Source organism: Lactuca virosa, chromosome 9 (assembly GCF_052849685.1).
Source record: "Lactuca virosa cultivar CGN04683 chromosome 9, Lactuca_virosa_CGN04683_v6, whole genome shotgun sequence".
In the NCBI taxonomy this organism is placed as follows: domain Eukaryota; kingdom Viridiplantae; phylum Streptophyta; class Magnoliopsida; order Asterales; family Asteraceae; genus Lactuca; species Lactuca virosa.
Genome location: NC_136434.1, coordinates 152824675 through 152833676, shown reverse-complemented (window position 1 = coordinate 152833676; position 9002 = coordinate 152824675). Strand labels below are relative to the sequence as shown.

Here is a 9002-nt window from a genome sequence, read left to right as displayed (position 1 = left end):
GATAATGGAGGTAGGTGGTGATGGTGGTGGTTGATGTGTGGGGGTGATGTTAACGGGTGGTGATGGTGATGGGTGGTGATGGTGGTGGCGGGTGCTAGTTGTGGGGGGGGGGGGTGGTGGTTTTGGTGGGTGATGATAGGTGGTGGTGATGGTGGGTGGTGGTGGAGGGTGGTGATGATGGGTGATTGAGGTGGGTGGTGGAGGTAGGTGGTGATGGTTGTGGCGGGTGGTGGTTTTGGTGGGTGACGGGTGGGGGTGGTGGTAGCGGGTGGTGGTGGTGGTGATGATTGGTGGTGGTCGGTAGTGATGAGTGGTGGTGCATAGTGGTGGGTGTGGTGGTTGGTGGTGGTGGCGGATGGTGGTTGGTGGTGGTGGCGGGTGGTGGTAGCGGGTGGTGGTGGAGGTGGGTGATGGTGATGATTGGTGGTGGTCGGTAGTGATGAGTGGTGGTGTATGGTGGTGGGTGTGGTGGTTGGTGGTGGTATCGGGTGGTGGTGCAGGCGATGGTGGGTGGTAGGTAGTGGTGATGGGTGGTGTTGGTTGGGTGATGAGTGGTTTTGGTTAATGAGTTTTTTAATTGTTTGTAACAATTGATTGATTTTTATCAATATTATTTTATAGTTTTAATTAAAAAAATTATGTTGTCGAAAAAAAAACTAAAAATATCTAAATTTATAACTTAACATTGTGAATGTTAAATATATTTTTCAGATTCACCGTGTGAATTTAGATTCACATTGTGAATCTTCAAAAATTCACATTATGAATTTGACGGAAAGTTTTTTATCGAATTTGATATCATTGGAAAAAGGATAAAAAGTTATGAATTTCTGTATTTTTAGTTTTTTTTTTTATAAAAAGTAACTTTAAAAATTGAAAAAAATATTGGTTCCTTGGTTAATTATGATTCTTTATTAAACTTCATCCTATATATATATATATATATATATATATATATATATATATATATATATGAGTAAGATTAAATGAAAATATTAAAAAGGTTGAGAACGTGAGAAAAAAAAATATATATATATATATATATATATATATATATATATATATAATCATTATTAATGGTCCAACAAACCAAATATTTTTTTTTAAGTTTTAAAAAGAAAATTTATTTGAAAATATACTTTGGTTCAAAGCAATATTGATCTCTTTTGTAGTTTTTTTTTTACTATATCCCGCATCTTTTTCAACATCAAGTCATGCAAAGATGAGGGAGGGAGCCTTCTAAAGCAAGTGAGAGCATCTTAATTTTAAACCATCCACGTGCTCATCAATGAGTTATGATCTTAGGCGTGCTCATCAATCAGCATCTTAAAGCGTATAAGGGTTGTTTGTTAGTTTAATATATTAAAATAAATTTACATATAAATCTAATTTTCTTTGTTCAATCGTCCGGTTTTTTTTTGTTAATTTGTATTTTTTTTATTAAAACCAGTGGCCTTACCAGTTGCAGGTTGAACTGTCTGTTCCTATGAGGATGGACTTTGAGTCGTGCATAAAACAGGTTCCAACAGGACTACACTGTCGAAACACTGTACAATTTTGCTTGAAAATGATTTTATTGGAAATTGCTTGAGTGGACAAGGTTTGAAAAATTATGGTCACCTTAACTTACTTCCTTCTTTTCTTCATCCCTCATGCGGCAACAATCACTTTCAATTTCACAAACATTGGTCCAGAGCACCTATCCAAAGACATAAATGTAATCGGTGATGGATATATCTCCGATGACGGAATCCATATTACCCCAGACGGGAATGGATCAAGGAAGTACAGACAAGGACGCGCTACATACATCCAACCACTTCATCTTTGGGAGATCACCTCTGGTGAGTTAGCAAGCTTCACCACCTATTTCTCCTTCGTGATAGATTCAGACTCGGACCCAAATTATGGCGATGGGCTCACATTCTTTCTTGCTGAGAACAATTCTGCGATGTTAGCTGGTTCAGCCATGGGGCTTCCCATCACTCACTCAAGAAGTACGTATCCATTTGTTGCAGTGGAGTTTGATACATTCGCAAACCCGGAGTGGGATCCAAGAAACTCTAGCAATGATTTGATAGGTGATCATGTAGGTATCAGCATTAACTCTCTTAAGTCTGTTGTCTCTCAGCAATGGCTCAGCAATGTAGTTGGTGGGGGAGTCTGTCAAGCTTGGATTATATATGATTCTCTTTCTAAAAATCTTAGTGTTTCTTTCACTGGTTTTCAAAATAATAAAATTCTACATCAAGAGCTTCATTACATAATCGATCTAAAGGCTGTATTGCCGGAATGGGTTATTTTTGGGTTTTCAGCTGCAACTGGAAATGCGTTCCAGAAAAATACTGTGAAGTCTTGGGGTTTCAATAGTTCTGATTTACGTATCGATGCAAACAACAAGCTGCCACCTACAAGTGGCCCAGATCGAGTGAAGGGGAAGAATAGTACAGTACTTGTGGTGAGCTTAATAGTTGGTTTATCTGTTCTACTTGCCTTCTGCGAGTGGAGGAAGAAGAAAAGAAGGGAACAGGAACAAGGATGTTATGTTGGAATGAACAATGAATTTGAAAGGAGCACCGGAGCTAAAAAATTCGCTTACCTGGAATTAGCTCGGTCAACTAGTGATTTTGCAGAAGATCAAAAACTTGGTGAAGGAGGCTTCGGTGGGGTTTACAGAGGTTTCTTGGAAAAACTGGGCACACATGTTGCAGTCAAAAGGGTGTCCAAAAGTTCAAAACAGGGGATCAAAGAGTATGTTTCCGAAGTCAAGATCATCAGCAGATTGAGACACAGGAACCTAGTTCAACTCACTGGTTGGTGCCACGAGAAAGCTGAACTCCTCCTTGTTTACGAGTTTATGGAAAATGGAAGCTTAGATTTGCATCTCTTTAAGGAAAAAAGCTTGTTGACATGGGAGACAAGGTACAAAATCGCCCATGGTCTGGCTTCTGCTTTATTGTATCTACATGAAGAATGGGAGCAATGTGTTTTGCATAGAGATATCAAATCCAGTAACGTGATGTTGGACTCAAATTTCAACACCAAGCTTGGCGATTTCGGGTTGGCCAAGTTGGTGGACCACGAGAAAGGTTCACACACCACAATGTTGGCTGGAACCTTGGGTTACATGGCTCCAGAATGTGTAGTAACTGGGAAAGCAACCAAAGAATCAGATGTATTCAGTTTTGGAGTCGTTGCACTGGAAATTGCTTGTGGGCGAAAACCCATTGAGTACTTGGCTCCAGAAAAACAAGTAAGATTAATCCAATGGGTTTGGGAGCTCTATGGGACAGGGAGACTTCTAGAAGCAGTGGATCCACGTCTTGGGTTAGACTTTGAGGAAAAAGAAATAAAGCGGTTGATGATCCTTGGGTTATGGTGTGTGCACCCTGACTCGGATTTCCGTCCTTCGATGAGACAAGCAATTCAAGTACTGAACTCTGAAGCATCGCTACCTATACTCCCCTCAAAGATGCCAGTGGCCTGTTACTTGTCTTCTCCCATTTCTGCTCCATATAGTGTCGCTTCCATCATCCAAACCTAATCACCAAACAGCGCATTTTACATGGGTCATTCCTGATAGCAAAAAACAAGCGTCAAGTGGTCTTAGCATGATTATATGTATATAACTATTGTTGTATTTATCTATAAACTAGCTAGTGAATATTATCGTCACACACCCAGAAAATGACACACGAATCTATGAATGTATCAATGTACATGCATGCTTTAATCTATTGTGTGTGTGTGTTTCGGGCATGCGGGTTCGTTGAGGGTAAACTAAAGGCGGTAGCATCCTCATGTATATCGGAATTAATAGAATTATATTTGTATGTAAACTAGTGAAGGATAGAATAAGTACTCAATTATATGCTATAAATTGTGAAGAGTAGAAATGGAAAACTGGACAGGAGAATACTACTAGTTTTTCTTGTATATAGGATGAAAAGAAGTTTTTCTTGTACAAAGAATGAAAACAAACGGTTACAAACTTACAATAAGATACTTACAAACTAAAACATGAACTTCTTTTACTTGAGTTTTTTGATCTAGCTAGAACAAGACTTGGTCAAACTGTTTTGGGCATATACGAATTGGCGCTCATTTATTAGTATATTACTATTACTACTACTATATTATAATATTATCCATAGGACACCTCACCCTATCCTTGATTCTCCCATCCCCTTTCTCCGGTTTCACATGGTCTTCCCACCCCACCGAATCAGAAGATCCTTGGTCTGACTTTTTGCTGATCGTAACATATCTCCAAGAATATACACAAGAGGAAAGTTTTTTCACCAAGATTTTTCAATCAACTATTATGTATCACATAATCATCAATTTAATAAACCAAAAACATAAAATTGTCTCCACAATAGGTTTTTTTAGAAAGAAAAAGGAATTACATAAAGAAAGTGTCAAGAGAATGATTTTTCACCCGGTTAACCCACTTAACACAAAACTTAGAATTCCAAACATTTATCCACAGAAAAGACTAAGATTGAATGAAATCCCATAAAGCCGCCTTAATAGGTTTAGACCGAGTGAACACATGTTTATTCCGAAAAATCCAAATCATCCAAAATAACGCCAAACCACCAGCATCCAAAGCCAATTAGGAGCAAAACTGAAACCATAAGAAACATTAGGAGACCAAAGCCAATTATCTTGGTATGAGACAAGAGAGACCAGGTTAAACACAAGTTCTCAAAGTAGAGTACTGTAATAACTCCCCCCCCCCCCACCCCACCCCCTCCCTCTAGGATGTCTTCTAAACCATGATAACCAATCAAGTAAGGGTAAACGAGACGATACTTTACATTTCTTGTCATCATCCAAAGCATACACCTTAGGAAAACTAGATTTTAGAGACTGATCACTGCACCATACATCATCCCAAAAAGAAATAGAAGACCCATCCCCAACCTTTTGGTGACACAAGGAAAGAAGATCAACGCCTTTAGCACAAAGGTTTTTGGTTTCTTTACTAATAGAATTCCAAGGACTAAAAGCAGATCTAGAAACCATTACCTTGCCAATACAACCATCGTCCCCATATATAGCCTTAATTACTTTAACTTACAATTACCAATACCCAAACCACCATGATCTCTACTCGCTAAACACTTCCTCTAAACCACCCAAGTCGTCTTCTTATCATCTAATTAAGTCATCGCCAATAAAAAAATTATTTTGTAATGATTATAAAGTTTTTTCAACAGCAGCAGGCATTCTACCCCAAGAAATGTAATAATTCGGGAGATTCCAAAGGACTACTCTAATTAGAGATAACCGACCACTCACTGAAAGAGTACAAGATTTCCAGGTAGAGAGCTTGCTAGTAAACTTAGCAACCACAATCTTCCAATTATCAATACGCGGCATGTAGCACCCCGAGTCGCCAGGTATGAAGTTATTGACTTAATATATTTTATTTCAAGTTGAGGTGATGGAGGGCTTGTGAGTACGTTAGGCGTACATTAGGTACGCACAACGTACTCGTTGCATGCGAGCCATCGGGGGATCCCCGACGTACGATGTGTGTACCCATACATACGCTTGGCATAATCAAGCCAACGACAAACCCTAATTTTTAGGGTTTGCACCCTATTTAAAGTCCTTAAGTCCCTCAAGATCTTTACCCTTTCATCCTCCATTTTCCTTTTAGTGCAAATCTCGAACCCTACCTTTCTTGAGTGCATATTTGAGCTTACCTCGGGTATTTGGGTGATCTTTGTTGGTTTTGAAGAATAAGGAGGTTTCGGAAGGAGAAAGGAGAAGAAGGAGCTTGTAGATCCAGAAGTTTTGCACCATTTCTAGCCCATTGAAGGTATAAAGTTTGAATCTTGATCATTGCATGCTTAGATCTAGGGTTAGGGTAGAATATGGCATCTTTTGGTCCCTTCGCTTGGTTTCTTGGAGTATGAGCAGCTCCATGCCATTTGAGTTGTCCTTTGGACTCTTGGAGGTGTTTTGAGTCATAAAAATCAGATCTTCGTGGTTAAGACTCCACCATGCAAGTGCTAGTAACCATCCAAGTGAGTTAATGGACTTAATTCATGGTTTGAGTCCCATCCATGTATGCAAAAGAATAAAGTTTGCAACTTTATGGTTTAAGACGTTAATATGAACTTGGATATAAGTTTTGGTACTTAGGGTGTTGGTGCATTGTTTGAAGTCAGGAGACTAACGAACCACTTGGTTTGGATATAGTGAGCAGTTAAGGTTCGTTGGGAGTATCACTCACGCATCAGAAAGTCTCTTACGGAGTGTTTGCATTATAAATCCTGTTTGTTTGCGAGCTGTTATTAGGGGTTTAGTTACCAAGGTTGGGTATCGGTTATGGAGTCTCGAATCATGAAGTCCATTGTAAATGTCTCAAGTGATTTGCAAGGTGGGGGTATACCTGAGCTGATAAAAGGTTGGATACAATGTGAAAATTCTTAGATTGATCATCTTTGCTCATAGGAGTAGAGGTTGGTAATGGTGTGTCAGGGAGTCAAGGATTTATTTAAGGTTTTTGGTACATAATATGAATCTGGAATTGGTTGAAATTCGCGATCGATGTGTTTTTGAGTACTTCTTTCCGCGTGGTTGGTGGTGTTCTTAGTCAAAGACAAGGGGTGGGTTCATTGAATGGATGGATATCTGTTCTGGAATATGGTTTTGAAGTCTAGATCTGATGGGTGATGTTTAGAAAAGTTGTTTCTGGACAGATCTCAGCCGGTGGTGTTTAGTTTCTACAGAATCTGGTGTGATGGGTGATGTTGTGAGATGATCCTGAAAGTCTTTTGCTGAGTAGCAGGAGCAGTAGATGGAGGACCAGTTGATGAAGTGGGAGTTATTTTTGATGATGTTGATGCGGTTGATTGGTTGATAATGTTTGTTTGTGTGTGGCTTTCTTTATGTGGACAAACTATATCTTCAAAAACAACATCTGCCACAAATTCTCTAGTACCTAGCCTACGGAATCTTGCAAATCGAAATTGAATTATTTTTGGCTGGCTTATGACAATGCTGAGTGGTGCAGGAAATGTGTAAAGATCAGTGCATCCATCATGATCAATCAGTGTGTTGCAATTTGTTTGAAACAACATTTTAGCTGCACCATCAAAAAAGACTATCTTTGCTTCAGCGGTATCATCTGCGAAGCGTGCTGTGATGAAAAATCTGTTGATATGATTATTAGACATACGTATGTTAAAATGATTATACTCTAAGTAGTTGACAACAAAAACACAATACATACAGATTGTTTGGTTTAGTGACTTGATCGTAATCTTCACATGCAAGTGTGTTTCCTCTTTTTTGAACTTTTTTTCGACATTCATGACATTCTTTATAAAACCATCCCTTACTTGCATCTTTGCTAACCAGAGATGCTTTGCAAGTAAATTGAGCTGCCTGTAATTTTATATATATTAAACTTGAAACTAATATATATATATATATATATATATATATATATATATATATATATATATATATATATATATATATATATATATATATATATATATATATATATATATATATATATATATATATATATATATATATATATATATATAAAAGAAAAGGTTTGATAGCTGAGTGCATAACGGTTTGGGTTTTGAGATAGCAAGTCAGCCAATGTAAACTTGTTTGTTTTCTTTTCAACTTATACATCTTTACTTTTTTGGTATTTTATCTTGAGCACAGGGTTTTTGTTATGTCGTTTGACAAACCTAAAAAAGCAAATGAATTGTAAGATGTGTTACAAAGTTATATAAATATGAATAAAAACTTACTCAACAGCCATTGAAGCAGCCTCGGGAATTGCGGGGTTGATGTAAATATATGAGGCAGGGTTGATGTAAATATATGAGGCTAGAGTTGCTGTCAGTTGCAAGTTTCATGTTAAAGGAACCAACATAACCATGTCATTAATTACAAAATAAATGAAATATAAGGCATAGACTGTTTTAAATCTGTTGATATTCAGATATTAATATAAAAATTAGTTGATATTCATTCTCGTTTAGTCCTCATTTTTTTATTTATTGTTCTCATTTGTTGATAATTATACTTATTACTTAGTAACTGAAAACTCAAAGTGAGGGACTATTTCTGTAATTATGTAAAAATAATAAACTTGGGACAGTTTCTATAAGTGTAGCTAAAAGCAAGAAATTAGAATATACTTTTAGCTGATTTATGTAATATAGCATTATACTTTTGAATTTATTTCCTTTTTTCTTTTTAATAAAGTGTTTTTCTTCTTTAAGCATTATACTTTGAATGCACAATGCTTCAATACAATAAAATGAGAAAAACATACCTAGATACTGTGTGACTTTCATTGAAGTAACAACAACAATAACTGGAGAAGGAAATGCTTCGATAGCTTCTTTATCAAATGAGTTAGCTACCTCATCCCACAAAGTTGTCTCAATCATTGTTCCACTAAACATACATATTTCAGATATTAAATATGATATGTCTCACTCTTTTTTAGATATATGAGATAACAAATACCTCAATTTTTCAAGTTTGAGTTTCAGAATTGCGTTTCCTTGAGTTCTGACTACCTCATACACATTTTCTACCCTCCCAATATAATCTTAACACAAATATAACAATTTTGTGATTTTAATATAAGAAGAGTATATATATATATATATATATATATATATATATATATATATATATATATATATATATATATATATATATATATATATATATATATATATATATATATATATATAAGGATTAAATAACCGTGAGTGTCTTATGGTTATCAAGGCTTGCACCTAATTGGTCATATGCAAGAAAATTGAAGTAGTACACAGGAAAGCCATCATCAGGTATTTCTTCAAATTTGGCTGCCCTACGTACCTAGATTGATTTTGGTTTTGTGTGGGACAGTATCGAAGAAAGTATTTCCATTATCACACACGTAGTTGCTTATAGAGTAACAACTTTCCATCCTCATTATCGAATCAAAGTAGCCTTTA

At 36.7% G+C, this 9002-nt stretch overlaps 1 pseudogene; it reads left to right on the top strand.

Moving 5' to 3' along the window:
- The first annotated feature begins 1486 nt into the window (after positions 1–1486).
- On the top strand, positions 1487–3605 carry LOC145137683 (L-type lectin-domain containing receptor kinase IX.1 pseudogene; annotated as a pseudogene).
- Positions 3606–9002: the final 5397 nt, after the last annotated feature.